Below are 20,606 nucleotides of genomic sequence, written 5' to 3' on the forward strand. Positions count from 1 at the left end.
GAAAGAAAAAAAAAAAAAAGCCTACAGCACCTGGTATTCCCAGGCGGTCTCCCATCCAGGTACTAACCAGGCCCGACCCTGCTTAACTTCTGAGATCAGACGAGATCAGGTGCTTTCAGGGTGGTATGGCCGTAGGCTCTAGAAGTACTGATTTTGGGACTCTTAGCATGCTTCACTCAACTTCAGTGCTAGCAAGCCACTCTGACTCACCTAAAGCGAAAGAAAAAAAAAAAAAGCCTACAGCACCTGGTATTCCCAGGCAGGCTCCCATCCAGGTACTAACCAGGCCCGACCCTGCTTAACTTCTGAGATCAGACGAGATCAGGTGCTTTCAGGGTGGTATGGCCGTAGGCTCTAGAAGTACTGATTTTGGGACTCTTAGCTTGCTTCACTCAACTTCAGTGCTAGCAAGCCACTCTGACTCACCTAAAGCGAAAGAAAAAAAAAAAAGCCTACAGCACCTGGTATTCCCAGGCGGTCTCCCATCCAGGTACTAACCAGGCCCGACCCTGCTTAACTTCTGAGATCAGAGGAGATCAGGTGCTTTCAGGGTGGTATGGCCGTAGGCTCTAGAAGTACTGATTTTGGGACTCTTAGCTTGCTTCACTCAACTTCAGTGCTAGCAAGCCACTCTGACTCACCTAAAGCGAAAGAAAAAAAAAAAGAGCCTACAGCACCTGGTATTCCCAGGCGGTCTCCCATCCAGGTACTAACCAGGCCCGACCCTGCTTAACTTCTGAGATCAGACAAGATCAGGTGCTTTCAGGGTGGTATGGCCATAGGCTCTAGAAGTACTGATTTTGGGACTCTTAGCTTGCTTCACTCAACTTCAGTGCTAGCAAGCCACTCTGACTCACCTAAAGCAAAAGAAAAAAAAAAAAAGCCTACAGCACCTGGTATTCCCAGGCGGTCTGCCATCCAGGTACTAACCAGGCATGACCCTGCTTAACTTCTGAGATCAGACGAGATCAGGTGCTTTCAGGGTGGTATGGCCGTAGGCTCTAGAAGTACTGATTTTGGGACTCTTAGCTTGCTTCACTCAACTTCAGTGCTAGCAAGCCACTCTGACTCACCTAAAGCGAAAGAAAAAAAAAAAAAGCCTACAGCACCTGGTATTCCCGCGGTCTCCCATCCAGGTACTAACCAGGCCCGACCCTGCTTAACTTCTGAGATCAGACGAGATCAGGTGCTTTCAGGGTGGTATGGCAGTAGGCTCTAGAAGTACTGATTTTGGGACTCTTAGCTTGCTTCACTCAACTTCAGTGCTAGCAAGCCACTCTGACTCACCTAAAGCGAAAGAAAAAAAAAAAAAGCCTACAGCACCTGGTATTCCCAGGCGGTCTCCCATCCAGGTACTAACCAGGCCCGACCCTGCTTAACTTCTGAGATCAGACGAGATCAGGTGCTTTCAGGGTGGTATGGCCGTAGGCTCTAGAAGTACTGATTTTGGGACTCTTAGCTTGCTTCACTCAACTTCAGTGCTAGCAAGCCACTCTGACTCACCTAAAGCGAAAGAAAAAAAAAAAAAGCCTACAGCACCTGGTATTCCCAGGCGGTCTCCCATCCAGGTACTAACCAGGCCCGACCCTGCTTAACTTCTGAGATCAGACGAGATCAGGTGCTTTCAGGGTGGTATGGCCGTAGGCTCTAGAAGTACTGATTTTGGGACTCTTAGCTTGCTTCACTCAACTTCAGTGCTAGCAAGCCACTCTGACTCACCTAAAGCGAAAGAAAAAAAAAAAAAGCCTACAGCACCTGGTATTCCCAGGCGGTCTCCCATCCAGGTACTAACCAGGCCCGACCCTGCTTAACTTCTGAGATCAGACGAGATCAGGTGCTTTCAGGGTGGTATGGCCGTAGGCTCTAGAAGTACTGATTTTGGGACTCTTAGCTTGCTTCACTCAACTTCAGTGCTAGCAAGCCACTCTGACTCACCTAAAGCGAAAGAAAAAAAAAAAAAGCCTACAGCACCTGGTATTCCCAGGCGGTCTCCCATCCAGGTACTAACCAGGCCCGACCCTGCTTAACTTCTGAGATCAGACGAGATCAGGTGCTTTCAGGGTGGTATGGCCGTAGGCTCTAGAAGTACTGATTTTGGGACTCTTAGCTTGCTTCACTCAACTTCAGTGCTAGCAAGCCACTCTGACTCACCTAAAGCGAAAGAAAAAAAAAAAAAGCCTACAGCACCTGGTATTCCCAGGCGGTCTCCCATCCAGGTACTAACCAGGCCCGACCCTGCTTAACTTCTGAGATCAGACGAGATCAGGTGCTTTCAGGGTGGTATGGCCGTAGGCTCTAGAAGTACTGATTTTGGGACTCTTAGCTTGCTTCACTCAACTTCAGTGCTAGCAAGCCACTCTGACTCACCTAAAGCGAAAGAAAAAAAAAAAAAGCCTACAGCACCTGGTATTCCCAGGCGGTCTCCCATCCAGGTACTAACCAGGCCCGACCCTGCTTAACTTCTGAGATCAGACGAGATCAGGTGCTTTCAGGGTGGTATGGCCGTAGGCTCTAGAAGTACTGATTTTGGGACTCTTAGCTTGCTTCACTCAACTTCAGTGCTAGCAAGCCACTCTGACTCACCTAAAGCGAAAGAAAAAAAAAAAAAGCCTACAGCACCTGGTATTCCCAGGCGGTCTCCCATCCAGGTACTAACCAGGCCCGACCCTGCTTAACTTCTGAGATCAGACGAGATCAGGTGCTTTCAGGGTGGTATGGCCGTAGGCTCTAGAAGTACTGATTTTGGGACTCTTAGCTTGCTTCACTCAACTTCAGTGCTAGCAAGCCACTCTGACTCACCTAAAGCGAAAGAAAAAAAAAAAAAGCCTACAGCACCTGGTATTCCCAGGCGGTCTCCCATCCAGGTACTAACCAGGCCCGACCCTGCTTAACTTCTGAGATCAGACGAGATCAGGTGCTTTCAGGGTGGTATGGCCGTAGGCTCTAGAAGTACTGATTTTGGGACTCTTAGCTTGCTTCACTCAACTTCAGTGCTAGCAAGCCACTCTGACTCACCTAAAGCGAAAGAAAAAAAAAAAAAGCCTACAGCACCTGGTATTCCCAGGCGGTCTCCCATCCAGGTACTAACCAGGCCCGACCCTGCTTAACTTCTGAGATCAGACGAGATCAGGTGCTTTCAGGGTGGTATGGCCGTAGGCTCTAGAAGTACTGATTTTGGGACTCTTAGCTTGCTTCACTCAACTTCAGTGCTAGCAAGCCACTCTGACTCACCTAAAGCGAAAGAAAAAAAAAAAAAGCCTACAGCACCTGGTATTCCCAGGCGGTCTCCCATCCAGGTACTAACCAGGCCCGACCCTGCTTAACTTCTGAGATCAGACGAGATCAGGTGCTTTCAGGGTGGTATGGCCGTAGGCTCTAGAAGTACTGATTTTGGGACTCTTAGCTTGCTTCACTCAACTTCAGTGCTAGCAAGCCACTCTGACTCACCTAAAGCGAAAGAAAAAAAAAAAAAGCCTACAGCACCTGGTATTCCCAGGCGGTCTCCCATCCAGGTACTAACCAGGCCCGACCCTGCTTAACTTCTGAGATCAGACGAGATCAGGTGCTTTCAGGGTGGTATGGCCGTAGGCTCTAGAAGTACTGATTTTGGGACTCTTAGCTTGCTTCACTCAACTTCAGTGCTAGCAAGCCACTCTGACTCACCTAAAGCGAAAGAAAAAAAAAAAAAGCCTACAGCACCTGGTATTCCCAGGCGGTCTCCCATCCAGGTACTAACCAGGCCCGACCCTGCTTAACTTCTGAGATCAGACGAGATCAGGTGCTTTCAGGGTGGTATGGCCGTAGGCTCTAGAAGTACTGATTTTGGGACTCTTAGCTTGCTTCACTCAACTTCAGTGCTAGCAAGCCACTCTGACTCACCTAAAGCGAAAGAAAAAAAAAAAAAGCCTACAGCACCTGGTATTCCCAGGCGGTCTCCCATCCAGGTACTAACCAGGCCCGACCCTGCTTAACTTCTGAGATCAGACGAGATCAGGTGCTTTCAGGGTGGTATGGCCGTAGGCTCTAGAAGTACTGATTTTGGGACTCTTAGCTTGCTTCACTCAACTTCAGTGCTAGCAAGCCACTCTGACTCACCTAAAGCGAAAGAAAAAAAAAAAAAGCCTACAGCACCTGGTATTCCCAGGCGGTCTCCCATCCAGGTACTAACCAGGCCCGACCCTGCTTAACTTCTGAGATCAGACGAGATCAGGTGCTTTCAGGGTGGTATGGCCGTAGGCTCTAGAAGTACTGATTTTGGGACTCTTAGCTTGCTTCACTCAACTTCAGTGCTAGCAAGCCACTCTGACTCACCTAAAGCGAAAGAAAAAAAAAAAAAGCCTACAGCACCTGGTATTCCCAGGCGGTCTCCCATCCAGGTACTAACCAGGCCCGACCCTGCTTAACTTCTGAGATCAGACGAGATCAGGTGCTTTCAGGGTGGTATGGCCGTAGGCTCTAGAAGTACTGATTTTGGGACTCTTAGCTTGCTTCACTCAACTTCAGTGCTAGCAAGCCACTCTGACTCACCTAAAGCGAAAGAAAAAAAAAAAAAGCCTACAGCACCTGGTATTCCCAGGCGGTCTCCCATCCAGGTACTAACCAGGCCCGACCCTGCTTAACTTCTGAGATCAGACGAGATCAGGTGCTTTCAGGGTGGTATGGCCGTAGGCTCTAGAAGTACTGATTTTGGGACTCTTAGCTTGCTTCACTCAACTTCAGTGCTAGCAAGCCACTCTGACTCACCTAAAGCGAAAGAAAAAAAAAAAAAGCCTACAGCACCTGGTATTCCCAGGCGGTCTCCCATCCAGGTACTAACCAGGCCCGACCCTGCTTAACTTCTGAGATCAGACGAGATCAGGTGCTTTCAGGGTGGTATGGCCGTAGGCTCCAGAAGTACTGATTTTGGGACTCTTAGCTTGCTTCACTCAACTTCAGTGCTAGCAAGAAAAAGGCTACAGCACCTGGAATTCCCAGGGCGGTCTCCATCTCAGGGGGTGGTATGGCGTAGGCTCCAGAAGTACTGATTTGGGACTCTTAGCTTGACTTCATCAACTTCAGTGCTAGAAAGGATCAGGTGCTTTCAGGGTGGTATGGCCGTAGGCTCTAGAAGTACTGATTTTGGGACTCTTAGCTTGCTTCACTCAACTTCAGTGCTAGCAAGCCACTCTGACTCACCTAAAGCGAAAGAAAAAAAAAAAAAGCCTACAGCACCTGGTATTCCCAGGCGGTCTCCCATCCAGGTACTAACCAGGCCCGACCCTGCTTAACTTCTGAGATCAGACGAGATCAGGTGCTTTCAGGGTGGTATGGCCGTAGGCTCTAGAAGTACTGATTTTGGGACTCTTAGCTTGCTTCACTCAACTTCAGTGCTAGCAAGCCACTCTGACTCACCTAAAGCGAAAGAAAAAAAAAAAAAGCCTACAGCACCTGGTATTCCCAGGCGGTCTCCCATCCAGGTACTAACCAGGCCCGACCCTGCTTAACTTCTGAGATCAGACGAGATCAGGTGCTTTCAGGGTGGTATGGCCGTAGGCTCTAGAAGTACTGATTTTGGGACTCTTAGCTTGCTTCACTCAACTTCAGTGCTAGCAAGCCACTCTGACTCACCTAAAGCGAAAGAAAAAAAAAAAAAGCCTACAGCACCTGGTATTCCCAGGCGGTCTCCCATCCAGGTACTAACCAGGCCCGACCCTGCTTAACTTCTGAGATCAGACGAGATCAGGTGCTTTCAGGGTGGTATGGCCGTAGGCTCTAGAAGTACTGATTTTGGGACTCTTAGCTTGCTTCACTCAACTTCAGTGCTAGCAAGCCACTCTGACTCACCTAAAGCGAAAGAAAAAAAAAAAAAGCCTACAGCACCTGGTATTCCCAGGCGGTCTCCCATCCAGGTACTAACCAGGCCCGACCCTGCTTAACTTCTGAGATCAGACGAGATCAGGTGCTTTCAGGGTGGTATGGCCGTAGGCTCTAGAAGTACTGATTTTGGGACTCTTAGCTTGCTTCACTCAACTTCAGTGCTAGCAAGCCACTCTGACTCACCTAAAGCGAAAGAAAAAAAAAAAAAGCCTACAGCACCTGGTATTCCCAGGCGGTCTCCCATCCAGGTACTAACCAGGCCCGACCCTGCTTAACTTCTGAGATCAGACGAGATCAGGTGCTTTCAGGGTGGTATGGCCGTAGGCTCTAGAAGTACTGATTTTGGGACTCTTAGCTTGCTTCACTCAACTTCAGTGCTAGCAAGCCACTCTGACTCACCTAAAGCGAAAGAAAAAAAAAAAAAGCCTACAGCACCTGGTATTCCCAGGCGGTCTCCCATCCAGGTACTAACCAGGCCCGACCCTGCTTAACTTCTGAGATCAGACGAGATCAGGTGCTTTCAGGGTGGTATGGCCGTAGGCTCTAGAAGTACTGATTTTGGGACTCTTAGCTTGCTTCACTCAACTTCAGTGCTAGCAAGCCACTCTGACTCACCTAAAGCGAAAGAAAAAAAAAAAAAGCCTACAGCACCTGGTATTCCCAGGCGGTCTCCCATCCAGGTACTAACCAGGCCCGACCCTGCTTAACTTCTGAGATCAGACGAGATCAGGTGCTTTCAGGGTGGTATGGCCGTAGGCTCTAGAAGTACTGATTTTGGGACTCTTAGCTTGCTTCACTCAACTTCAGTGCTAGCAAGCCACTCTGACTCACCTAAAGCGAAAGAAAAAAAAAAAAAGCCTACAGCACCTGGTATTCCCAGGCGGTCTCCCATCCAGGTACTAACCAGGCCCGACCCTGCTTAACTTCTGAGATCAGACGAGATCAGGTGCTTTCAGGGTGGTATGGCCGTAGGCTCTAGAAGTACTGATTTTGGGACTCTTAGCTTGCTTCACTCAACTTCAGTGCTAGCAAGCCACTCTGACTCACCTAAAGCGAAAGAAAAAAAAAAAAGCCTACAGCACCTGGTATTCCCAGGCGGTCTCCCATCCAGGTACTAACCAGGCCCGACCCTGCTTAACTTCTGAGATCAGACGAGATCAGGTGCTTTCAGGGTGGTATGGCCGTAGGCTCTAGAAGTACTGATTTTGGGACTCTTAGCTTGCTTCACTCAACTTCAGTGCTAGCAAGCCACTCTGACTCACCTAAAGCGAAAGAAAAAAAAAAAAAGCCTACAGCACCTGGTATTCCCAGGCGGTCTCCCATCCAGGTACTAACCAGGCCCGACCCTGCTTAACTTCTGAGATCAGACGAGATCAGGTGCTTTCAGGGTGGTATGGCCGTAGGCTCTAGAAGTACTGATTTTGGGACTCTTAGCTTGCTTCACTCAACTTCAGTGCTAGCAAGCCACTCTGACTCACCTAAAGCGAAAGAAAAAAAAAAAAAGCCTACAGCACCTGGTATTCCCAGGCGGTCTCCCATCCAGGTACTAACCAGGCCCGACCCTGCTTAACTTCTGAGATCAGACGAGATCAGGTGCTTTCAGGGTGGTATGGCCGTAGGCTCTAGAAGTACTGATTTTGGGACTCTTAGCTTGCTTCACTCAACTTCAGTGCTAGCAAGCCACTCTGACTCACCTAAAGCGAAAGAAAAAAAAAAAAAGCCTACAGCACCTGGTATTCCCAGGCGGTCTCCCATCCAGGTACTAACCAGGCCCGACCCTGCTTAACTTCTGAGATCAGACGAGATCAGGTGCTTTCAGGGTGGTATGGCCGTAGGCTCTAGAAGTACTGATTTTGGGACTCTTAGCTTGCTTCACTCAACTTCAGTGCTAGCAAGCCACTCTGACTCACCTAAAGCGAAAGAAAAAAAAAAAAAGCCTACAGCACCTGGTATTCCCAGGCGGTCTCCCATCCAGGTACTAACCAGGCCCGACCCTGCTTAACTTCTGAGATCAGACGAGATCAGGTGCTTTCAGGGTGGTATGGCCGTAGGCTCTAGAAGTACTGATTTTGGGACTCTTAGCTTGCTTCACTCAACTTCAGTGCTAGCAAGCCACTCTGACTCACCTAAAGCGAAAGAAAAAAAAAAAAAGCCTACAGCACCTGGTATTCCCAGGCGGTCTCCCATCCAGGTACTAACCAGGCCCGACCCTGCTTAACTTCTGAGATCAGACGAGATCAGGTGCTTTCAGGGTGGTATGGCCGTAGGCTCTAGAAGTACTGATTTTGGGACTCTTAGCTTGCTTCACTCAACTTCAGTGCTAGCAAGCCACTCTGACTCACCTAAAGCGAAAGAAAAAAAAAAAAAGCCTACAGCACCTGGTATTCCCAGGCGGTCTCCCATCCAGGTACTAACCAGGCCCGACCCTGCTTAACTTCTGAGATCAGACGAGATCAGGTGCTTTCAGGGTGGTATGGCCGTAGGCTCTAGAAGTACTGATTTTGGGACTCTTAGCTTGCTTCACTCAACTTCAGTGCTAGCAAGCCACTCTGACTCACCTAAAGCGAAAGAAAAAAAAAAAAAGCCTACAGCACCTGGTATTCCCAGGCGGTCTCCCATCCAGGTACTAACCAGGCCCGACCCTGCTTAACTTCTGAGATCAGACGAGATCAGGTGCTTTCAGGGTGGTATGGCCGTAGGCTCTAGAAGTACTGATTTTGGGACTCTTAGCTTGCTTCACTCAACTTCAGTGCTAGCAAGCCACTCTGACTCACCTAAAGCGAAAGAAAAAAAAAAAAAGCCTACAGCACCTGGTATTCCCAGGCGGTCTCCCATCCAGGTACTAACCAGGCCCGACCCTGCTTAACTTCTGAGATCAGACGAGATCAGGTGCTTTCAGGGTGGTATGGCCGTAGGCTCTAGAAGTACTGATTTTGGGACTCTTAGCTTGCTTCACTCAACTTCAGTGCTAGCAAGCCACTCTGACTCACCTAAAGCGAAAGAAAAAAAAAAAAAGCCTACAGCACCTGGTATTCCCAGGCGGTCTCCCATCCAGGTACTAACCAGGCCCGACCCTGCTTAACTTCTGAGATCAGACGAGATCAGGTGCTTTCAGGGTGGTATGGCCGTAGGCTCTAGAAGTACTGATTTTGGGACTCTTAGCTTGCTTCACTCAACTTCAGTGCTAGCAAGCCACTCTGACTCACCTAAAGCGAAAGAAAAAAAAAAAAAGCCTACAGCACCTGGTATTCCCAGGCGGTCTCCCATCCAGGTACTAACCAGGCCCGACCCTGCTTAACTTCTGAGATCAGACGAGATCAGGTGCTTTCAGGGTGGTATGGCCGTAGGCTCTAGAAGTACTGATTTTGGGACTCTTAGCTTGCTTCACTCAACTTCAGTGCTAGCAAGCCACTCTGACTCACCTAAAGCGAAAGAAAAAAAAAAAAAGCCTACAGCACCTGGTATTCCCAGGCGGTCTCCCATCCAGGTACTAACCAGGCCCGACCCTGCTTAACTTCTGAGATCAGACGAGATCAGGTGCTTTCAGGGTGGTATGGCCGTAGGCTCTAGAAGTACTGATTTTGGGACTCTTAGCTTGCTTCACTCAACTTCAGTGCTAGCAAGCCACTCTGACTCACCTAAAGCGAAAGAAAAAAAAAAAAAGCCTACAGCACCTGGTATTCCCAGGCGGTCTCCCATCCAGGTACTAACCAGGCCCGACCCTGCTTAACTTCTGAGATCAGACGAGATCAGGTGCTTTCAGGGTGGTATGGCCGTAGGCTCTAGAAGTACTGATTTTGGGACTCTTAGCTTGCTTCACTCAACTTCAGTGCTAGCAAGCCACTCTGACTCACCTAAAGCGAAAGAAAAAAAAAAAAAGCCTACAGCACCTGGTATTCCCAGGCGGTCTCCCATCCAGGTACTAACCAGGCCCGACCCTGCTTAACTTCTGAGATCAGACGAGATCAGGTGCTTTCAGGGTGGTATGGCCGTAGGCTCTAGAAGTACTGATTTTGGGACTCTTAGCTTGCTTCACTCAACTTCAGTGCTAGCAAGCCACTCTGACTCACCTAAAGCGAAAGAAAAAAAAAAAAAGCCTACAGCACCTGGTATTCCCAGGCGGTCTCCCATCCAGGTACTAACCAGGCCCGACCCTGCTTAACTTCTGAGATCAGACGAGATCAGGTGCTTTCAGGGTGGTATGGCCGTAGGCTCTAGAAGTACTGATTTTGGGACTCTTAGCTTGCTTCACTCAACTTCAGTGCTAGCAAGCCACTCTGACTCACCTAAAGCGAAAAAAAAAAAAAAAAAGCCTACAGCACCTGGTATTCCCAGGCGGTCTCCCATCCAGGTACTAACCAGGCCCGACCCTGCTTAACTTCTGAGATCAGACGAGATCAGGTGCTTTCAGGGTGGTATGGCCGTAGGCTCTAGAAGTACTGATTTTGGGACTCTTAGCTTGCTTCACTCAACTTCAGTGCTAGCAAGCCACTCTGACTCACCTAAAGCGAAAGAAAAAAAAAAAAGCCTACAGCACCTGGTATTCCCAGGCGGTCTCCCATCCAGGTACTAACCAGGCCCGACCCTGCTTAACTTCTGAGATCAGACGAGATCAGGTGCTTTCAGGGTGGTATGGCCGTAGGCTCTAGAAGTACTGATTTTGGACTCTTAGCTTGCTTCACTCAACTTCAGTGCTAGCAAGCCACTCTGACTCACCTAAAGCGAAAGAAAAAAAAAAAAAAGCCTACAGCACCTGGTATTCCCAGGCGGTCTCCCATCCAGGTACTAACCAGGCCCGACCCTGCTTAACTTCTGAGATCAGACGAGATCAGGTGCTTTCAGGGTGGTATGGCCGTAGGCTCTAGAAGTACTGATTTTGGGACTCTTAGCTTGCTTCACTCAACTTCAGTGCTAGCAAGCCACTCTGACTCACCTAAAGCGAAAGAAAAAAAAAAAAGCCTACAGCACCTGGTATTCCCAGGCGGTCTCCCATCCAGGTACTAACCAGGCCCGACCCTGCTTAACTTCTGAGATCAGACGAGATCAGGTGCTTTCAGGGTGGTATGGCCGTAGGCTCTAGAAGTACTGATTTTGGGACTCTTAGCTTGCTTCACTCAACTTCAGTGCTAGCAAGCCACTCTGACTCACCTAAAGCGAAAGAAAAAAAAAAAAAGCCTACAGCACCTGGTATTCCCAGGCGGTCTCCCATCCAGGTACTAACCAGGCCCGACCCTGCTTAACTTCTGAGATCAGACAAGATCAGGTGCTTTCAGGGTGGTATGGCCGTAGGCTCTAGAAGTACTGATTTTGGGACTCTTAGCTTGCTTCACTCAACTTCAGTGCTAGCAAGCCACTCTGACTCACCTAAAGCGAAAGAAAAAAAAAAAAAGCCTACAGCACCTGGTATTCCCAGGCGGTCTCCCATCCAGGTACTAACCAGGCCCGACCCTGCTTAACTTCTGAGATCAGACGAGATCAGGTGCTTTCAGGGTGGTATGGCCGTAGGCTCTAGAAGTACTGATTTTGGGACTCTTAGCTTGCTTCACTCAACTTCAGTGCTAGCAAGCCACTCTGACTCACCTAAAGCGAAAGAAAAAAAAAAAAAGCCTACAGCACCTGGTATTCCCAGGCGGGTCTCCCATCCAGGTACTAACCAGGCCCGACCCTGCTTAACTTCTGAGATCAGACGAGATCAGGTGCTTTCAGGGTGGTATGGCCGTAGGCTCTAGAAGTACTGATTTTGGGACTCTTAGCTTGCTTCACTCAACTTCAGTGCTAGCAAGCCACTCTGACTCACCTAAAGCGAAAGAAAAAAAAAAAAAGCCTACAGCACCTGTATTCCCAGGCGGTCTCCCATCCAGGTACTAACCAGGCCCGACCCTGCTTAACTTCTGAGATCAGACGAGATCAGGTGCTTTCAGGGTGGTATGGCCGTAGGCTCTAGAAGTACTGATTTTGGGACTCTTAGCTTGCTTCACTCAACTTCAGTGCTAGCAAGCCACTCTGACTCACCTAAAGCGAAAGAAAAAAAAAAAAGCCTACAGCACCTGTATTCCCAGGCGGTCTCCCATCTAGGTACTAACCAGGCCCGACCCTGCTTAACTTCTGAGATCAGACGAGATCAGGTGCTTTCAGGGTGGTATGGCCGTAGGCTCTAGAAGTACTGATTTTGGGACTCTTAGCTTGCTTCACTCAACTTCAGTGCTAGCAAGCCACTCTGACTCACCTAAAGCGAAAGAAAAAAAAAAGAAGCCTACAGCACCTGGTATTCCCAGGCGGTCTCCCATCCAGGTACTAACCAGGCCCGACCCTGCTTAACTTCTGAGATCAGACGAGATCAGGTGCTTTCAGGTGGTATGGCCGTAGGCTCTAGAAGTACTGATTTTGGGACTCTTAGCTTGCTTCACTCAACTTCAGTGCTAGCAAGCCACTCTGACTCACCTAAAGCGAAAGAAAAAAAAAAGAAGCCTACAGCACCTGGTATTCCCAGGCGGTCTCCCATCCAGGTACTAACCAGGCCCGACCCTGCTTAACTTCTGAGATCAGACGAGATCAGGTGCTTTCAGGGTGGTATGGCCATAGGCTCTAGAAGTACTGATTTTGGGACTCTTAGCTTGCTTCACTCAACTTCAGTGCTAGCAAGCCACTCTGACTCACCTAAAGCGAAAGAAAAAAAAAAAAAGCCTACAGCACCTGGTATTCCCAGGCGGTCTCCATCCAGGTACTAACCAGGCCCGACCCTGCTTAACTTCTGAGATCAGACGAGATCAGGTGCTTTCAGGGTGGTATGGCCGTAGGCTCTAGAAGTACTGATTTTGGGACTCTTAGCTTGCTTCACTCAACTTCAGTGCTAGCAAGCCACTCTGACTCACCTAAAGCGAAAGAAAAAAAAAAAAAGCCTACAGCACCTGGTATTCCCAGGCGGTCTCCCATCCAGGTACTAACCAGGCCCGACCCTGCTTAACTTCTGAGAACAGACGAGATCAGGTGCTTTCAGGGTGGTATGGCCGTAGGCTCTAGAAGTACTGATTTTGGGACTCTTAGCTTGCTTCACTCAACTTCAGTGCTAGCAAGCCACTCTGACTCACCTAAAGCGAAAGAAAAAAAAAAAAAGCCTACAGCACCTGGTATTCCCAGGCGGTCTCCCATCCAGGTACTAACCAGGCCCGACCCTGCTTAACTTCTGAGATCAGACGAGATCAGGTGCTTTCAGGGTGGTATGGCCGTAGGCTCTAGAAGTACTGATTTTGGGACTCTTAGCTTGCTTCACTCAACTTCAGTGCTAGCAAGCCACTCTGACTCACCTAAAGCGAAAGAAAAAAAAAAAAAGCCTACAGCACCTGGTATTCCCAGGCGGTCTCCCATCCAGGTACTAACCAGGCCCGACCCTGCTTAACTTCTGAGATCAGACGAGATCAGGTGCTTTCAGGGTGGTATGGCCGTAGGCTCTAGAAGTACTGATTTTGGGACTCTTAGCTTGCTTCACTCAACTTCAGTGCTAGCAAGCCACTCTGACTCACCTAAAGCGAAAGAAAAAAAAAAAAAGCCTACAGCACCTGGTATTCCCAGGCGGTCTCCCATCCAGGTACTAACCAGGCCCGACCCTGCTTAACTTCTGAGATCAGACGAGATCAGGTGCTTTCAGGGTGGTATGGCCGTAGGCTCTAGAAGTACTGATTTTGGGACTCTTAGCTTGCTTCACTCAACTTCAGTGCTAGCAAGCCACTCTGACTCACCTAAAGCGAAAGAAAAAAAAAAAAAGCCTACAGCACCTGGTATTCCCAGGCGGTCTCCCATCCAGGTACTAACCAGGCCCGACCCTGCTTAACTTCTGAGATCAGACGAGATCAGGTGCTTTCAGGGTGGTATGGCCGTAGGCTCTAGAAGTACTGATTTTGGGACTCTTAGCTTGCTTCACTCAACTTCAGTGCTAGCAAGCCACTCTGACTCACCTAAAGCGAAAGAAAAAAAAAAAAAGCCTACAGCACCTGGTATTCCCAGGCGGTCTCCCATCCAGGTACTAACCAGGCCCGACCCTGCTTAACTTCTGAGATCAGACGAGATCAGGTGCTTTCAGGGTGGTATGGCCGTAGGCTCTAGAAGTACTGATTTTGGGACTCTTAGCTTGCTTCACTCAACTTCAGTGCTAGCAAGCCACTCTGACTCACCTAAAGCGAAAGAAAAAAAAAAAAAGCCTACAGCACCTGGTATTCCCAGGCGGTCTCCCATCCAGGTACTAACCAGGCCCGACCCTGCTTAACTTCTGAGATCAGACGAGATCAGGTGCTTTCAGGGTGGTATGGCCGTAGGCTCTAGAAGTACTGATTTTGGGACTCTTAGCTTGCTTCACTCAACTTCAGTGCTAGCAAGCCACTCTGACTCACCTAAAGCGAAAAGAAAAAAAAAAAAAGCCTACAGCACCTGGTATTCCCAGGCGGTCTCCCATCCAGGTACTAACCAGGCCCGACCCTGCTTAACTTCTGAGATCAGACGAGATCAGGTGCTTTCAGGGTGGTATGGCCGTAGGCTCTAGAAGTACTGATTTTGGGACTCTTAGCTTGCTTCACTCAACTTCAGTGCTAGCAAGCCACTCTGACTCACCTAAAGCGAAAGAAAAAAAAAAAAAGCCTACAGCACCTGGTATTCCCAGGCGGTCTCCCATCCAGGTACTAACCAGGCCCGACCCTGCTTAACTTCTGAGATCAGACGAGATCAGGTGCTTTCAGGGTGGTATGGCCGTAGGCTCTAGAAGTACTGATTTTGGGACTCTTAGCTTGCTTCACTCAACTTCAGTGCTAGCAAGCCACTCTGACTCACCTAAAGCGAAAGAAAAAAAAAAAAAGCCTACAGCACCTGGTATTCCCAGGCGGTCTCCCATCCAGGTACTAACCAGGCCCGACCCTGCTTAACTTCTGAGATCAGACGAGATCAGGTGCTTTCAGGGTGGTATGGCCGTAGGCTCTAGAAGTACTGATTTTGGGACTCTTAGCTTGCTTCACTCAACTTCAGTGCTAGCAAGCCACTCTGACTCACCTAAAGCGAAAGAAAAAAAAAAAAAGCCTACAGCACCTGGTATTCCCAGGCGGTCTCCCATCCAGGTACTAACCAGGCCCGACCCTGCTTAACTTCTGAGATCAGACGAGATCAGGTGCTTTCAGGGTGGTATGGCCGTAGGCTCTAGAAGTACTGATTTTGGGACTCTTAGCTTGCTTCACTCAACTTCAGTGCTAGCAAGCCACTCTGACTCACCTAAAGCGAAAGAAAAAAAAAAAAAGCCTACAGCACCTGGTATTCCCAGGCGGTCTCCCATCCAGGTACTAACCAGGCCCGACCCTGCTTAACTTCTGAGATCAGACGAGATCAGGTGCTTTCAGGGTGGTATGGCCGTAGGCTCTAGAAGTACTGATTTTGGGACTCTTAGCTTGCTTCACTCAACTTCAGTGCTAGCAAGCCACTCTGACTCACCTAAAGCGAAAGAAAAAAAAAAAAAGCCTACAGCACCTGGTATTCCCAGGCGGTCTCCCATCCAGGTACTAACCAGGCCCGACCCTGCTTAACTTCTGAGATCAGACGAGATCAGGTGCTTTCAGGGTGGTATGGCCGTAGGCTCTAGAAGTACTGATTTTGGGACTCTTAGCTTGCTTCACTCAACTTCAGTGCTAGCAAGCCACTCTGACTCACCTAAAGCGAAAGAAAAAAAAAAAAAGCCTACAGCACCTGGTATTCCCAGGCGGTCTCCCATCCAGGTACTAACCAGGCCCGACCCTGCTTAACTTCTGAGATCAGACGAGATCAGGTGCTTTCAGGGTGGTATGGCCGTAGGCTCTAGAAGTACTGATTTTGGGACTCTTAGCTTGCTTCACTCAACTTCAGTGCTAGCAAGCCACTCTGACTCACCTAAAGCGAAAGAAAAAAAAAAAAAGCCTACAGCACCTGGTATTCCCAGGCGGTCTCCCATCCAGGTACTAACCAGGCCCGACCCTGCTTAACTTCTGAGATCAGACGAGATCAGGTGCTTTCAGGGTGGTATGGCCGTAGGCTCTAGAAGTACTGATTTTGGGACTCTTAGCTTGCTTCACTCAACTTCAGTGCTAGCAAGCCACTCTGACTCACCTAAAGCGAAAGAAAAAAAAAAAAAGCCTACAGCACCTGGTATTCCCAGGCGGTCTCCCATCCAGGTACTAACCAGGCCCGACCCTGCTTAACTTCTGAGATCAGACGAGATCAGGTGCTTTCAGGGTGGTATGGCCGTAGGCTCTAGAAGTACTGATTTTGGGACTCTTAGCTTGCTTCACTCAACTTCAGTGCTAGCAAGCCACTCTGACTCACCTAAAGCGAAAGAAAAAAAAAAAAAGCCTACAGCACCTGGTATTCCCAGGCGGTCTCCCATCCAGGTACTAACCAGGCCCGACCCTGCTTAACTTCTGAGATCAGACGAGATCAGGTGCTTTCAGGGTGGTATGGCCGTAGGCTCTAGAAGTACTGATTTTGGGACTCTTAGCTTGCTTCACTCAACTTCAGTGCTAGCAAGCCACTCTGACTCACCTAAAGCGAAAGAAAAAAAAAAAAAGCCTACAGCACCTGGTATTCCCAGGCGGTCTCCCATCCAGGTACTAACCAGGCCCGACCCTGCTTAACTTCTGAGATCAGACGAGATCAGGTGCTTTCAGGGTGGTATGGCCGTAGGCTCTAGAAGTACTGATTTTGGGACTCTTAGCTTGCTTCACTCAACTTCAGTGCTAGCAAGCCACTCTGACTCACCTAAAGCGAAAGAAAAAAAAAAAAAGCCTACAGCACCTGGTATTCCCAGGCGGTCTCCCATCCAGGTACTAACCAGGCCCGACCCTGCTTAACTTCTGAGATCAGACGAGATCAGGTGCTTTCAGGGTGGTATGGCCGTAGGCTCTAGAAGTACTGATTTTGGGACTCTTAGCTTGCTTCACTCAACTTCAGTGCTAGCAAGCCACTCTGACTCACCTAAAGCGAAAGAAAAAAAAAAAAAGCCTACAGCACCTGGTATTCCCAGGCGGTCTCCCATCCAGGTACTAACCAGGCCCGACCCTGCTTAACTTCTGAGATCAGACGAGATCAGGTGCTTTCAGGGTGGTATGGCCGTAGGCTCTAGAAGTACTGATTTTGGGACTCTTAGCTTGCTTCACTCAACTTCAGTGCTAGCAAGCCACTCTGACTCACCTAAAGCGAAAGAAAAAAAAAAAAAGCCTACAGCACCTGGTATTCCCAGGCGGTCTCCCATCCAGGTACTAACCAGGCCCGACCCTGCTTAACTTCTGAGATCAGACGAGATCAGGTGCTTTCAGGGTGGTATGGCCGTAGGCTCTAGAAGTACTGATTTTGGGACTCTTAGCTTGCTTCACTCAACTTCAGTGCTAGCAAGCCACTCTGACTCACCTAAAGCGAAAGAAAAAAAAAAAAGCCTACAGCACCTGGTATTCCCAGGCGGTCTCCCATCCAGGTACTAACCAGGCCCGACCCTGCTTAACTTCTGAGATCAGACGAGATCAGGTGCTTTCAGGGTGGTATGGCCGTAGGCTCTAGAAGTACTGATTTTGGGACTCTTAGCTTGCTTCACTCAACTTCAGTGCTAGCAAGCCACTCTGACTCACCTAAAGCGAAAGAAAAAAAAAAAAGCCTACAGCACCTGGTATTCCCAGGCGGTCTCCCATCCAGGTACTAACCAGGCCCGACCCTGCTTAACTTCTGAGATCAGACGAGATCAGGTGCTTTCAGGGTGGTATGGCCGTAGGCTCTAGAAGTACTGATTTTGGGACTCTTAGCTTGCTTCACTCAACTTCAGTGCTAGCAAGCCACTCTGACTCACCTAAAGCGAAAGAAAAAAAAAAAAAGCCTACAGCACCTGGTATTCCCAGGCGGTCTCCCATCCAGGTACTAACCAGGCCCGACCCTGCTTAACTTCTGAGATCAGACGAGATCAGGTGCTTTCAGGGTGGTATGGCCGTAGGCTCTAGAAGTACTGATTTTGGGACTCTTAGCTTGCTTCACTCAACTTCAGTGCTAGCAAGCCACTCTGACTCACCTAAAGCGAAAGAAAAAAAAAAAAAGCCTACAGCACCTGGTATTCCCAGGCGGTCTCCCATCCAGGTACTAACCAGGCCCGACCCTGCTTAACTTCTGAGATCAGACGAGATCAGGTGCTTTCAGGTGGTATGGCCGTAGGCTCTAGAAGTACTGATTTTGGGACTCTTAGCTTGCTTCACTCAACTTCAGTGCTAGCAAGCCACTCTGACTCACCTAAAGCGAAAGAAAAAAAAAAAAAGCCTACAGCACCTGGTATTCCCAGGCGGTCTCCCATCCAGGTACTAACCAGGCCCGACCCTGCTTAACTTCTGAGATCAGACGAGATCAGGTGCTTTCAGGGTGGTATGGCCGTAGGCTCTAGAAGTACTGATTTTGGGACTCTTAGCTTGCTTCACTCAACTTCAGTGCTAGCAAGCCACTCTGACTCACCTAAAGCGAAAGAAAAAAAAAAAAAGCCTACAGCACCTGGTATTCCCAGGCGGTCTCCCATCCAGGTACTAACCAGGCCCGACCCTGCTTAACTTCTGAGATCAGACGAGATCAGGTGCTTTCAGGGTGGTATGGCCGTAGGCTCTAGAAGTACTGATTTTGGGACTCTTAGCTTGCTTCACTCAACTTCAGTGCTAGCAAGCCACTCTGACTCACCTAAAGCGAAAGAAAAAAAAAAAAAGCCTACAGCACCTGGTATTCCCAGGCGGTCTCCCATCCAGGTACTAACCAGGCCCGACCCTGCTTAACTTCTGAGATCAGACGAGATCAGGTGCTTTCAGGGTGGTATGGCCGTAGGCTCTAGAAGTACTGATTTTGGGACTCTTAGCTTGCTTCACTCAACTTCAGTGCTAGCAAGCCACTCTGACTCACCTAAAGCGAAAGAAAAAAAAAAAAAGCCTACAGCACCTGGTATTCCCAGGCGGTCTCCCATCCAGGTACTAACCAGGCCCGACCCTGCTTAACTTCTGAGATCAGACGAGATCAGGTGCTTTCAGGGTGGTATGGCCGTAGGCTCTAGAAGTACTGATTTTGGGACTCTTAGCTTGCTTCACTCAACTTCAGTGCTAGCAAGCCACTCTGACTCACCTAAAGCGAAAGAAAAAAAAAAAAAGCCTACAGCACCTGGTATTCCCAGGCGGTCTCCCATCCAGGTACTAACCAGGCCCGACCCTGCTTAACTTCTGAGATCAGACGAGATCAGGTGCTTTCAGGGTGGTATGGCCGTAGGCTCTAGAAGTACTGATTTTGGGACTCTTAGCTTGCTTCACTCAACTTCAGTGCTAGCAAGCCACTCTGACTCACCTAAAGCGAAAGAAAAAAAAAAAAAGCCTACAGCACCTGGTATTCCCAGGCGGTCTCCCATCCAGGTACTAACCAGGCCCGACCCTGCTTAACTTCTGAGATCAGACGAGATCAGGTGCTTTCAGGGTGGTATGGCCGTAGGCTCTAGAAGTACTGATTTTGGGACTCTTAGCTTGCTTCACTCAACTTCAGTGCTAGCAAGCCACTCTGACTCACCTAAAGCGAAAGAAAAAAAAAAAAAGCCTACAGCACCTGGTATTCCCAGGCGGTCTCCCATCCAGGTACTAACCAGGCCCGACCCTGCTTAACTTCTGAGATCAGACGAGATCAGGTGCTTTCAGGGTGGTATGGCCGTAGGCTCTAGAAGTACTGATTTTGGGACTCTTAGCTTGCTTCACTCAACTTCAGTGCTAGCAAGCCACTCTGACTCACCTAAAGCGAAAGAAAAAAAAAAAAAGCCTACAGCACCTGGTATTCCCAGGCGGTCTCCCATCCAGGTACTAACCAGGCCCGACCCTGCTTAACTTCTGAGATCAGACGAGATCAGGTGCTTTCAGGGTGGTATGGCCGTAGGCTCTAGAAGTACTGATTTTGGGACTCTTAGCTTGCTTCACTCAACTTCAGTGCTAGCAAGCCACTCTGACTCACCTAAAGCGAAAGAAAAAAAAAAAAAGCCTACAGCACCTGGTATTCCCAGGCGGTCTCCCATCCAGGTACTAACCAGGCCCGACCCTGCTTAACTTCTGAGATCAGACGAGATCAGGTGCTTTCAGGGTGGTATGGCCGTAGGCTCTAGAAGTACTGATTTTGGGACTCTTAGCTTGCTTCACTCAACTTCAGTGCTAGCAAGCCACTCTGACTCACCTAAAGCGAAAGAAAAAAAAAAAGAAGCCTACAGCACCTGGTATTCCCAGGCGGTCTCCCATCCAGGTACTAACCAGGCCCGACCCTGCTTAACTTCTGAGATCAGACGAGATCAGGTGCTTTCAGGGTGGTATGGCCGTAGGCTCTAGAAGTACTGATTTTGGGACTCTTAGCTTGCTTCACTCAACTTCAGTGCTAGCAAGCCACTCTGACTCACCTAAAGCGAAAGAAAAAAAAAAAAGCCTACAGCACCTGGTATTCCCAGGCGGTCTCCCATCCAGGTACTAACCAGGCCCGACCCTGCTTAACTTCTGAGATCAGACGAGATCAGGTGCTTTCAGGGTGGTATGGCCGTAGGCTCTAGAAGTACTGATTTTGGGACTCTTAGCTTGCTTCACTCAACTTCAGTGCTAGCAAGCCACTCTGACTCACCTAAAGCGAAAGAAAAAAAAAAAAAGCCTACAGCACCTGGTATTCCCAGGCGGTCTCCCATCCAGGTACTAACCAGGCCCGACCCTGCTTAACTTCTGAGATCA

At 49.0% G+C, this 20,606-nt stretch overlaps 94 non-coding genes across 94 annotated transcripts; all 94 read right to left on the reverse strand.

Annotated features, from left to right (window-relative positions):
- Positions 1 to 18: 18 nt before the first annotated feature.
- Positions 19 to 137, reverse strand: LOC144806740 (5S ribosomal RNA). The gene has a single exon (XR_013605932.1). It is a non-coding gene; the product is annotated as a 5S ribosomal RNA (ribosomal RNA).
- Positions 138 to 234: 97 nt separating this feature from the next.
- On the reverse strand, positions 235 to 353 carry LOC144806870 (5S ribosomal RNA). The gene has a single exon (XR_013606055.1). It is a non-coding gene; the product is annotated as a 5S ribosomal RNA (ribosomal RNA).
- A 96-nt stretch (positions 354 to 449) lies between these two features.
- On the reverse strand, positions 450 to 568 carry LOC144806845 (5S ribosomal RNA). The gene has a single exon (XR_013606031.1). It is a non-coding gene; the product is annotated as a 5S ribosomal RNA (ribosomal RNA).
- A 97-nt stretch (positions 569 to 665) lies between these two features.
- LOC144806869 (5S ribosomal RNA) lies at positions 666 to 784 on the reverse strand. The gene has a single exon (XR_013606054.1). It is a non-coding gene; the product is annotated as a 5S ribosomal RNA (ribosomal RNA).
- A 97-nt stretch (positions 785 to 881) lies between these two features.
- On the reverse strand, positions 882 to 1,000 carry LOC144806889 (5S ribosomal RNA). The gene has a single exon (XR_013606075.1). It is a non-coding gene; the product is annotated as a 5S ribosomal RNA (ribosomal RNA).
- A 97-nt stretch (positions 1,001 to 1,097) lies between these two features.
- Positions 1,098 to 1,214, reverse strand: LOC144806888 (5S ribosomal RNA). The gene has a single exon (XR_013606074.1). It is a non-coding gene; the product is annotated as a 5S ribosomal RNA (ribosomal RNA).
- A 97-nt stretch (positions 1,215 to 1,311) lies between these two features.
- Positions 1,312 to 1,430, reverse strand: LOC144806741 (5S ribosomal RNA). The gene has a single exon (XR_013605933.1). It is a non-coding gene; the product is annotated as a 5S ribosomal RNA (ribosomal RNA).
- A 97-nt stretch (positions 1,431 to 1,527) lies between these two features.
- On the reverse strand, positions 1,528 to 1,646 carry LOC144806743 (5S ribosomal RNA). The gene has a single exon (XR_013605935.1). It is a non-coding gene; the product is annotated as a 5S ribosomal RNA (ribosomal RNA).
- A 97-nt stretch (positions 1,647 to 1,743) lies between these two features.
- On the reverse strand, positions 1,744 to 1,862 carry LOC144806744 (5S ribosomal RNA). Its single transcript, XR_013605936.1, has one exon. It is a non-coding gene; the product is annotated as a 5S ribosomal RNA (ribosomal RNA).
- A 97-nt stretch (positions 1,863 to 1,959) lies between these two features.
- LOC144806745 (5S ribosomal RNA) lies at positions 1,960 to 2,078 on the reverse strand. Its single transcript, XR_013605937.1, has one exon. It is a non-coding gene; the product is annotated as a 5S ribosomal RNA (ribosomal RNA).
- Positions 2,079 to 2,175: 97 nt separating this feature from the next.
- Positions 2,176 to 2,294, reverse strand: LOC144806746 (5S ribosomal RNA). The gene has a single exon (XR_013605938.1). It is a non-coding gene; the product is annotated as a 5S ribosomal RNA (ribosomal RNA).
- A 97-nt stretch (positions 2,295 to 2,391) lies between these two features.
- LOC144806747 (5S ribosomal RNA) lies at positions 2,392 to 2,510 on the reverse strand. Its single transcript, XR_013605939.1, has one exon. It is a non-coding gene; the product is annotated as a 5S ribosomal RNA (ribosomal RNA).
- A 97-nt stretch (positions 2,511 to 2,607) lies between these two features.
- On the reverse strand, positions 2,608 to 2,726 carry LOC144806748 (5S ribosomal RNA). Its single transcript, XR_013605940.1, has one exon. It is a non-coding gene; the product is annotated as a 5S ribosomal RNA (ribosomal RNA).
- Positions 2,727 to 2,823: 97 nt separating this feature from the next.
- On the reverse strand, positions 2,824 to 2,942 carry LOC144806749 (5S ribosomal RNA). The gene has a single exon (XR_013605941.1). It is a non-coding gene; the product is annotated as a 5S ribosomal RNA (ribosomal RNA).
- Positions 2,943 to 3,039: 97 nt separating this feature from the next.
- Positions 3,040 to 3,158, reverse strand: LOC144806750 (5S ribosomal RNA). The gene has a single exon (XR_013605942.1). It is a non-coding gene; the product is annotated as a 5S ribosomal RNA (ribosomal RNA).
- A 97-nt stretch (positions 3,159 to 3,255) lies between these two features.
- Positions 3,256 to 3,374, reverse strand: LOC144806751 (5S ribosomal RNA). Its single transcript, XR_013605943.1, has one exon. It is a non-coding gene; the product is annotated as a 5S ribosomal RNA (ribosomal RNA).
- A 97-nt stretch (positions 3,375 to 3,471) lies between these two features.
- On the reverse strand, positions 3,472 to 3,590 carry LOC144806752 (5S ribosomal RNA). The gene has a single exon (XR_013605944.1). It is a non-coding gene; the product is annotated as a 5S ribosomal RNA (ribosomal RNA).
- Positions 3,591 to 3,687: 97 nt separating this feature from the next.
- Positions 3,688 to 3,806, reverse strand: LOC144806754 (5S ribosomal RNA). The gene has a single exon (XR_013605946.1). It is a non-coding gene; the product is annotated as a 5S ribosomal RNA (ribosomal RNA).
- Positions 3,807 to 3,903: 97 nt separating this feature from the next.
- On the reverse strand, positions 3,904 to 4,022 carry LOC144806755 (5S ribosomal RNA). Its single transcript, XR_013605947.1, has one exon. It is a non-coding gene; the product is annotated as a 5S ribosomal RNA (ribosomal RNA).
- Positions 4,023 to 4,119: 97 nt separating this feature from the next.
- Positions 4,120 to 4,238, reverse strand: LOC144806757 (5S ribosomal RNA). The gene has a single exon (XR_013605948.1). It is a non-coding gene; the product is annotated as a 5S ribosomal RNA (ribosomal RNA).
- A 97-nt stretch (positions 4,239 to 4,335) lies between these two features.
- On the reverse strand, positions 4,336 to 4,454 carry LOC144806758 (5S ribosomal RNA). The gene has a single exon (XR_013605949.1). It is a non-coding gene; the product is annotated as a 5S ribosomal RNA (ribosomal RNA).
- A 97-nt stretch (positions 4,455 to 4,551) lies between these two features.
- Positions 4,552 to 4,670, reverse strand: LOC144806759 (5S ribosomal RNA). The gene has a single exon (XR_013605950.1). It is a non-coding gene; the product is annotated as a 5S ribosomal RNA (ribosomal RNA).
- A 97-nt stretch (positions 4,671 to 4,767) lies between these two features.
- On the reverse strand, positions 4,768 to 4,886 carry LOC144806760 (5S ribosomal RNA). The gene has a single exon (XR_013605951.1). It is a non-coding gene; the product is annotated as a 5S ribosomal RNA (ribosomal RNA).
- A 313-nt stretch (positions 4,887 to 5,199) lies between these two features.
- Positions 5,200 to 5,318, reverse strand: LOC144806761 (5S ribosomal RNA). The gene has a single exon (XR_013605952.1). It is a non-coding gene; the product is annotated as a 5S ribosomal RNA (ribosomal RNA).
- Positions 5,319 to 5,415: 97 nt separating this feature from the next.
- LOC144806762 (5S ribosomal RNA) lies at positions 5,416 to 5,534 on the reverse strand. The gene has a single exon (XR_013605953.1). It is a non-coding gene; the product is annotated as a 5S ribosomal RNA (ribosomal RNA).
- Positions 5,535 to 5,631: 97 nt separating this feature from the next.
- On the reverse strand, positions 5,632 to 5,750 carry LOC144806763 (5S ribosomal RNA). Its single transcript, XR_013605954.1, has one exon. It is a non-coding gene; the product is annotated as a 5S ribosomal RNA (ribosomal RNA).
- Positions 5,751 to 5,847: 97 nt separating this feature from the next.
- Positions 5,848 to 5,966, reverse strand: LOC144806764 (5S ribosomal RNA). Its single transcript, XR_013605955.1, has one exon. It is a non-coding gene; the product is annotated as a 5S ribosomal RNA (ribosomal RNA).
- Positions 5,967 to 6,063: 97 nt separating this feature from the next.
- On the reverse strand, positions 6,064 to 6,182 carry LOC144806766 (5S ribosomal RNA). Its single transcript, XR_013605957.1, has one exon. It is a non-coding gene; the product is annotated as a 5S ribosomal RNA (ribosomal RNA).
- Positions 6,183 to 6,279: 97 nt separating this feature from the next.
- LOC144806767 (5S ribosomal RNA) lies at positions 6,280 to 6,398 on the reverse strand. Its single transcript, XR_013605958.1, has one exon. It is a non-coding gene; the product is annotated as a 5S ribosomal RNA (ribosomal RNA).
- Positions 6,399 to 6,495: 97 nt separating this feature from the next.
- Positions 6,496 to 6,614, reverse strand: LOC144806768 (5S ribosomal RNA). Its single transcript, XR_013605959.1, has one exon. It is a non-coding gene; the product is annotated as a 5S ribosomal RNA (ribosomal RNA).
- A 97-nt stretch (positions 6,615 to 6,711) lies between these two features.
- On the reverse strand, positions 6,712 to 6,830 carry LOC144806769 (5S ribosomal RNA). The gene has a single exon (XR_013605960.1). It is a non-coding gene; the product is annotated as a 5S ribosomal RNA (ribosomal RNA).
- A 96-nt stretch (positions 6,831 to 6,926) lies between these two features.
- LOC144806770 (5S ribosomal RNA) lies at positions 6,927 to 7,045 on the reverse strand. Its single transcript, XR_013605961.1, has one exon. It is a non-coding gene; the product is annotated as a 5S ribosomal RNA (ribosomal RNA).
- Positions 7,046 to 7,142: 97 nt separating this feature from the next.
- Positions 7,143 to 7,261, reverse strand: LOC144806771 (5S ribosomal RNA). The gene has a single exon (XR_013605962.1). It is a non-coding gene; the product is annotated as a 5S ribosomal RNA (ribosomal RNA).
- Positions 7,262 to 7,358: 97 nt separating this feature from the next.
- Positions 7,359 to 7,477, reverse strand: LOC144806773 (5S ribosomal RNA). Its single transcript, XR_013605963.1, has one exon. It is a non-coding gene; the product is annotated as a 5S ribosomal RNA (ribosomal RNA).
- Positions 7,478 to 7,574: 97 nt separating this feature from the next.
- On the reverse strand, positions 7,575 to 7,693 carry LOC144806774 (5S ribosomal RNA). Its single transcript, XR_013605964.1, has one exon. It is a non-coding gene; the product is annotated as a 5S ribosomal RNA (ribosomal RNA).
- Positions 7,694 to 7,790: 97 nt separating this feature from the next.
- On the reverse strand, positions 7,791 to 7,909 carry LOC144806775 (5S ribosomal RNA). Its single transcript, XR_013605965.1, has one exon. It is a non-coding gene; the product is annotated as a 5S ribosomal RNA (ribosomal RNA).
- Positions 7,910 to 8,006: 97 nt separating this feature from the next.
- Positions 8,007 to 8,125, reverse strand: LOC144806776 (5S ribosomal RNA). Its single transcript, XR_013605966.1, has one exon. It is a non-coding gene; the product is annotated as a 5S ribosomal RNA (ribosomal RNA).
- Positions 8,126 to 8,222: 97 nt separating this feature from the next.
- LOC144806778 (5S ribosomal RNA) lies at positions 8,223 to 8,341 on the reverse strand. Its single transcript, XR_013605968.1, has one exon. It is a non-coding gene; the product is annotated as a 5S ribosomal RNA (ribosomal RNA).
- A 97-nt stretch (positions 8,342 to 8,438) lies between these two features.
- On the reverse strand, positions 8,439 to 8,557 carry LOC144806779 (5S ribosomal RNA). Its single transcript, XR_013605969.1, has one exon. It is a non-coding gene; the product is annotated as a 5S ribosomal RNA (ribosomal RNA).
- Positions 8,558 to 8,654: 97 nt separating this feature from the next.
- LOC144806780 (5S ribosomal RNA) lies at positions 8,655 to 8,773 on the reverse strand. The gene has a single exon (XR_013605970.1). It is a non-coding gene; the product is annotated as a 5S ribosomal RNA (ribosomal RNA).
- A 97-nt stretch (positions 8,774 to 8,870) lies between these two features.
- Positions 8,871 to 8,989, reverse strand: LOC144806781 (5S ribosomal RNA). Its single transcript, XR_013605971.1, has one exon. It is a non-coding gene; the product is annotated as a 5S ribosomal RNA (ribosomal RNA).
- A 97-nt stretch (positions 8,990 to 9,086) lies between these two features.
- Positions 9,087 to 9,205, reverse strand: LOC144806782 (5S ribosomal RNA). Its single transcript, XR_013605972.1, has one exon. It is a non-coding gene; the product is annotated as a 5S ribosomal RNA (ribosomal RNA).
- Positions 9,206 to 9,302: 97 nt separating this feature from the next.
- On the reverse strand, positions 9,303 to 9,421 carry LOC144806783 (5S ribosomal RNA). Its single transcript, XR_013605973.1, has one exon. It is a non-coding gene; the product is annotated as a 5S ribosomal RNA (ribosomal RNA).
- Positions 9,422 to 9,518: 97 nt separating this feature from the next.
- LOC144806784 (5S ribosomal RNA) lies at positions 9,519 to 9,637 on the reverse strand. Its single transcript, XR_013605974.1, has one exon. It is a non-coding gene; the product is annotated as a 5S ribosomal RNA (ribosomal RNA).
- A 97-nt stretch (positions 9,638 to 9,734) lies between these two features.
- Positions 9,735 to 9,853, reverse strand: LOC144806785 (5S ribosomal RNA). The gene has a single exon (XR_013605975.1). It is a non-coding gene; the product is annotated as a 5S ribosomal RNA (ribosomal RNA).
- Positions 9,854 to 9,950: 97 nt separating this feature from the next.
- On the reverse strand, positions 9,951 to 10,069 carry LOC144806786 (5S ribosomal RNA). The gene has a single exon (XR_013605976.1). It is a non-coding gene; the product is annotated as a 5S ribosomal RNA (ribosomal RNA).
- Positions 10,070 to 10,166: 97 nt separating this feature from the next.
- On the reverse strand, positions 10,167 to 10,285 carry LOC144806787 (5S ribosomal RNA). The gene has a single exon (XR_013605977.1). It is a non-coding gene; the product is annotated as a 5S ribosomal RNA (ribosomal RNA).
- Positions 10,286 to 10,381: 96 nt separating this feature from the next.
- Positions 10,382 to 10,500, reverse strand: LOC144806789 (5S ribosomal RNA). The gene has a single exon (XR_013605979.1). It is a non-coding gene; the product is annotated as a 5S ribosomal RNA (ribosomal RNA).
- A 97-nt stretch (positions 10,501 to 10,597) lies between these two features.
- LOC144806790 (5S ribosomal RNA) lies at positions 10,598 to 10,716 on the reverse strand. Its single transcript, XR_013605980.1, has one exon. It is a non-coding gene; the product is annotated as a 5S ribosomal RNA (ribosomal RNA).
- A 96-nt stretch (positions 10,717 to 10,812) lies between these two features.
- Positions 10,813 to 10,931, reverse strand: LOC144806791 (5S ribosomal RNA). The gene has a single exon (XR_013605981.1). It is a non-coding gene; the product is annotated as a 5S ribosomal RNA (ribosomal RNA).
- A 97-nt stretch (positions 10,932 to 11,028) lies between these two features.
- On the reverse strand, positions 11,029 to 11,147 carry LOC144806859 (5S ribosomal RNA). The gene has a single exon (XR_013606044.1). It is a non-coding gene; the product is annotated as a 5S ribosomal RNA (ribosomal RNA).
- A 97-nt stretch (positions 11,148 to 11,244) lies between these two features.
- LOC144806792 (5S ribosomal RNA) lies at positions 11,245 to 11,363 on the reverse strand. Its single transcript, XR_013605982.1, has one exon. It is a non-coding gene; the product is annotated as a 5S ribosomal RNA (ribosomal RNA).
- Positions 11,364 to 11,460: 97 nt separating this feature from the next.
- LOC144806868 (5S ribosomal RNA) lies at positions 11,461 to 11,580 on the reverse strand. Its single transcript, XR_013606053.1, has one exon. It is a non-coding gene; the product is annotated as a 5S ribosomal RNA (ribosomal RNA).
- Positions 11,581 to 11,677: 97 nt separating this feature from the next.
- LOC144806860 (5S ribosomal RNA) lies at positions 11,678 to 11,795 on the reverse strand. The gene has a single exon (XR_013606045.1). It is a non-coding gene; the product is annotated as a 5S ribosomal RNA (ribosomal RNA).
- Positions 11,796 to 11,891: 96 nt separating this feature from the next.
- On the reverse strand, positions 11,892 to 12,009 carry LOC144806867 (5S ribosomal RNA). The gene has a single exon (XR_013606052.1). It is a non-coding gene; the product is annotated as a 5S ribosomal RNA (ribosomal RNA).
- Positions 12,010 to 12,106: 97 nt separating this feature from the next.
- LOC144806881 (5S ribosomal RNA) lies at positions 12,107 to 12,224 on the reverse strand. The gene has a single exon (XR_013606066.1). It is a non-coding gene; the product is annotated as a 5S ribosomal RNA (ribosomal RNA).
- A 97-nt stretch (positions 12,225 to 12,321) lies between these two features.
- Positions 12,322 to 12,440, reverse strand: LOC144806841 (5S ribosomal RNA). The gene has a single exon (XR_013606027.1). It is a non-coding gene; the product is annotated as a 5S ribosomal RNA (ribosomal RNA).
- Positions 12,441 to 12,537: 97 nt separating this feature from the next.
- LOC144806876 (5S ribosomal RNA) lies at positions 12,538 to 12,655 on the reverse strand. The gene has a single exon (XR_013606060.1). It is a non-coding gene; the product is annotated as a 5S ribosomal RNA (ribosomal RNA).
- A 97-nt stretch (positions 12,656 to 12,752) lies between these two features.
- On the reverse strand, positions 12,753 to 12,871 carry LOC144806857 (5S ribosomal RNA). The gene has a single exon (XR_013606043.1). It is a non-coding gene; the product is annotated as a 5S ribosomal RNA (ribosomal RNA).
- A 97-nt stretch (positions 12,872 to 12,968) lies between these two features.
- Positions 12,969 to 13,087, reverse strand: LOC144806793 (5S ribosomal RNA). Its single transcript, XR_013605983.1, has one exon. It is a non-coding gene; the product is annotated as a 5S ribosomal RNA (ribosomal RNA).
- Positions 13,088 to 13,184: 97 nt separating this feature from the next.
- LOC144806794 (5S ribosomal RNA) lies at positions 13,185 to 13,303 on the reverse strand. The gene has a single exon (XR_013605984.1). It is a non-coding gene; the product is annotated as a 5S ribosomal RNA (ribosomal RNA).
- Positions 13,304 to 13,400: 97 nt separating this feature from the next.
- Positions 13,401 to 13,519, reverse strand: LOC144806795 (5S ribosomal RNA). Its single transcript, XR_013605985.1, has one exon. It is a non-coding gene; the product is annotated as a 5S ribosomal RNA (ribosomal RNA).
- A 97-nt stretch (positions 13,520 to 13,616) lies between these two features.
- On the reverse strand, positions 13,617 to 13,735 carry LOC144806796 (5S ribosomal RNA). Its single transcript, XR_013605986.1, has one exon. It is a non-coding gene; the product is annotated as a 5S ribosomal RNA (ribosomal RNA).
- Positions 13,736 to 13,832: 97 nt separating this feature from the next.
- On the reverse strand, positions 13,833 to 13,951 carry LOC144806797 (5S ribosomal RNA). The gene has a single exon (XR_013605987.1). It is a non-coding gene; the product is annotated as a 5S ribosomal RNA (ribosomal RNA).
- Positions 13,952 to 14,048: 97 nt separating this feature from the next.
- On the reverse strand, positions 14,049 to 14,167 carry LOC144806800 (5S ribosomal RNA). Its single transcript, XR_013605988.1, has one exon. It is a non-coding gene; the product is annotated as a 5S ribosomal RNA (ribosomal RNA).
- A 98-nt stretch (positions 14,168 to 14,265) lies between these two features.
- On the reverse strand, positions 14,266 to 14,384 carry LOC144806802 (5S ribosomal RNA). The gene has a single exon (XR_013605990.1). It is a non-coding gene; the product is annotated as a 5S ribosomal RNA (ribosomal RNA).
- A 97-nt stretch (positions 14,385 to 14,481) lies between these two features.
- On the reverse strand, positions 14,482 to 14,600 carry LOC144806803 (5S ribosomal RNA). The gene has a single exon (XR_013605991.1). It is a non-coding gene; the product is annotated as a 5S ribosomal RNA (ribosomal RNA).
- Positions 14,601 to 14,697: 97 nt separating this feature from the next.
- Positions 14,698 to 14,816, reverse strand: LOC144806804 (5S ribosomal RNA). Its single transcript, XR_013605992.1, has one exon. It is a non-coding gene; the product is annotated as a 5S ribosomal RNA (ribosomal RNA).
- A 97-nt stretch (positions 14,817 to 14,913) lies between these two features.
- LOC144806805 (5S ribosomal RNA) lies at positions 14,914 to 15,032 on the reverse strand. The gene has a single exon (XR_013605993.1). It is a non-coding gene; the product is annotated as a 5S ribosomal RNA (ribosomal RNA).
- A 97-nt stretch (positions 15,033 to 15,129) lies between these two features.
- LOC144806806 (5S ribosomal RNA) lies at positions 15,130 to 15,248 on the reverse strand. Its single transcript, XR_013605994.1, has one exon. It is a non-coding gene; the product is annotated as a 5S ribosomal RNA (ribosomal RNA).
- Positions 15,249 to 15,345: 97 nt separating this feature from the next.
- LOC144806808 (5S ribosomal RNA) lies at positions 15,346 to 15,464 on the reverse strand. Its single transcript, XR_013605996.1, has one exon. It is a non-coding gene; the product is annotated as a 5S ribosomal RNA (ribosomal RNA).
- A 97-nt stretch (positions 15,465 to 15,561) lies between these two features.
- LOC144806809 (5S ribosomal RNA) lies at positions 15,562 to 15,680 on the reverse strand. Its single transcript, XR_013605997.1, has one exon. It is a non-coding gene; the product is annotated as a 5S ribosomal RNA (ribosomal RNA).
- A 97-nt stretch (positions 15,681 to 15,777) lies between these two features.
- LOC144806810 (5S ribosomal RNA) lies at positions 15,778 to 15,896 on the reverse strand. The gene has a single exon (XR_013605998.1). It is a non-coding gene; the product is annotated as a 5S ribosomal RNA (ribosomal RNA).
- A 97-nt stretch (positions 15,897 to 15,993) lies between these two features.
- LOC144806811 (5S ribosomal RNA) lies at positions 15,994 to 16,112 on the reverse strand. The gene has a single exon (XR_013605999.1). It is a non-coding gene; the product is annotated as a 5S ribosomal RNA (ribosomal RNA).
- A 97-nt stretch (positions 16,113 to 16,209) lies between these two features.
- Positions 16,210 to 16,328, reverse strand: LOC144806812 (5S ribosomal RNA). Its single transcript, XR_013606000.1, has one exon. It is a non-coding gene; the product is annotated as a 5S ribosomal RNA (ribosomal RNA).
- Positions 16,329 to 16,425: 97 nt separating this feature from the next.
- On the reverse strand, positions 16,426 to 16,544 carry LOC144806814 (5S ribosomal RNA). The gene has a single exon (XR_013606002.1). It is a non-coding gene; the product is annotated as a 5S ribosomal RNA (ribosomal RNA).
- Positions 16,545 to 16,641: 97 nt separating this feature from the next.
- On the reverse strand, positions 16,642 to 16,760 carry LOC144806816 (5S ribosomal RNA). Its single transcript, XR_013606003.1, has one exon. It is a non-coding gene; the product is annotated as a 5S ribosomal RNA (ribosomal RNA).
- Positions 16,761 to 16,857: 97 nt separating this feature from the next.
- LOC144806817 (5S ribosomal RNA) lies at positions 16,858 to 16,976 on the reverse strand. The gene has a single exon (XR_013606004.1). It is a non-coding gene; the product is annotated as a 5S ribosomal RNA (ribosomal RNA).
- Positions 16,977 to 17,073: 97 nt separating this feature from the next.
- On the reverse strand, positions 17,074 to 17,192 carry LOC144806818 (5S ribosomal RNA). The gene has a single exon (XR_013606005.1). It is a non-coding gene; the product is annotated as a 5S ribosomal RNA (ribosomal RNA).
- Positions 17,193 to 17,288: 96 nt separating this feature from the next.
- On the reverse strand, positions 17,289 to 17,407 carry LOC144806819 (5S ribosomal RNA). The gene has a single exon (XR_013606006.1). It is a non-coding gene; the product is annotated as a 5S ribosomal RNA (ribosomal RNA).
- A 96-nt stretch (positions 17,408 to 17,503) lies between these two features.
- LOC144806820 (5S ribosomal RNA) lies at positions 17,504 to 17,622 on the reverse strand. The gene has a single exon (XR_013606007.1). It is a non-coding gene; the product is annotated as a 5S ribosomal RNA (ribosomal RNA).
- A 97-nt stretch (positions 17,623 to 17,719) lies between these two features.
- Positions 17,720 to 17,838, reverse strand: LOC144806821 (5S ribosomal RNA). Its single transcript, XR_013606008.1, has one exon. It is a non-coding gene; the product is annotated as a 5S ribosomal RNA (ribosomal RNA).
- A 97-nt stretch (positions 17,839 to 17,935) lies between these two features.
- On the reverse strand, positions 17,936 to 18,053 carry LOC144806882 (5S ribosomal RNA). The gene has a single exon (XR_013606067.1). It is a non-coding gene; the product is annotated as a 5S ribosomal RNA (ribosomal RNA).
- Positions 18,054 to 18,150: 97 nt separating this feature from the next.
- Positions 18,151 to 18,269, reverse strand: LOC144806822 (5S ribosomal RNA). The gene has a single exon (XR_013606009.1). It is a non-coding gene; the product is annotated as a 5S ribosomal RNA (ribosomal RNA).
- A 97-nt stretch (positions 18,270 to 18,366) lies between these two features.
- On the reverse strand, positions 18,367 to 18,485 carry LOC144806823 (5S ribosomal RNA). The gene has a single exon (XR_013606010.1). It is a non-coding gene; the product is annotated as a 5S ribosomal RNA (ribosomal RNA).
- A 97-nt stretch (positions 18,486 to 18,582) lies between these two features.
- On the reverse strand, positions 18,583 to 18,701 carry LOC144806824 (5S ribosomal RNA). Its single transcript, XR_013606011.1, has one exon. It is a non-coding gene; the product is annotated as a 5S ribosomal RNA (ribosomal RNA).
- Positions 18,702 to 18,798: 97 nt separating this feature from the next.
- Positions 18,799 to 18,917, reverse strand: LOC144806826 (5S ribosomal RNA). The gene has a single exon (XR_013606013.1). It is a non-coding gene; the product is annotated as a 5S ribosomal RNA (ribosomal RNA).
- Positions 18,918 to 19,014: 97 nt separating this feature from the next.
- Positions 19,015 to 19,133, reverse strand: LOC144806827 (5S ribosomal RNA). The gene has a single exon (XR_013606014.1). It is a non-coding gene; the product is annotated as a 5S ribosomal RNA (ribosomal RNA).
- A 97-nt stretch (positions 19,134 to 19,230) lies between these two features.
- LOC144806828 (5S ribosomal RNA) lies at positions 19,231 to 19,349 on the reverse strand. Its single transcript, XR_013606015.1, has one exon. It is a non-coding gene; the product is annotated as a 5S ribosomal RNA (ribosomal RNA).
- A 97-nt stretch (positions 19,350 to 19,446) lies between these two features.
- Positions 19,447 to 19,565, reverse strand: LOC144806829 (5S ribosomal RNA). The gene has a single exon (XR_013606016.1). It is a non-coding gene; the product is annotated as a 5S ribosomal RNA (ribosomal RNA).
- A 97-nt stretch (positions 19,566 to 19,662) lies between these two features.
- On the reverse strand, positions 19,663 to 19,781 carry LOC144806830 (5S ribosomal RNA). Its single transcript, XR_013606017.1, has one exon. It is a non-coding gene; the product is annotated as a 5S ribosomal RNA (ribosomal RNA).
- A 97-nt stretch (positions 19,782 to 19,878) lies between these two features.
- On the reverse strand, positions 19,879 to 19,997 carry LOC144806832 (5S ribosomal RNA). The gene has a single exon (XR_013606018.1). It is a non-coding gene; the product is annotated as a 5S ribosomal RNA (ribosomal RNA).
- A 98-nt stretch (positions 19,998 to 20,095) lies between these two features.
- LOC144806833 (5S ribosomal RNA) lies at positions 20,096 to 20,214 on the reverse strand. Its single transcript, XR_013606019.1, has one exon. It is a non-coding gene; the product is annotated as a 5S ribosomal RNA (ribosomal RNA).
- Positions 20,215 to 20,310: 96 nt separating this feature from the next.
- LOC144806834 (5S ribosomal RNA) lies at positions 20,311 to 20,429 on the reverse strand. The gene has a single exon (XR_013606020.1). It is a non-coding gene; the product is annotated as a 5S ribosomal RNA (ribosomal RNA).
- Positions 20,430 to 20,606: the final 177 nt, after the last annotated feature.

This window comes from Lissotriton helveticus, unplaced genomic scaffold, assembly GCF_964261635.1.
Source record: "Lissotriton helveticus unplaced genomic scaffold, aLisHel1.1 SCAFFOLD_965, whole genome shotgun sequence".
Classification (NCBI taxonomy): domain Eukaryota; kingdom Metazoa; phylum Chordata; class Amphibia; order Caudata; family Salamandridae; genus Lissotriton; species Lissotriton helveticus.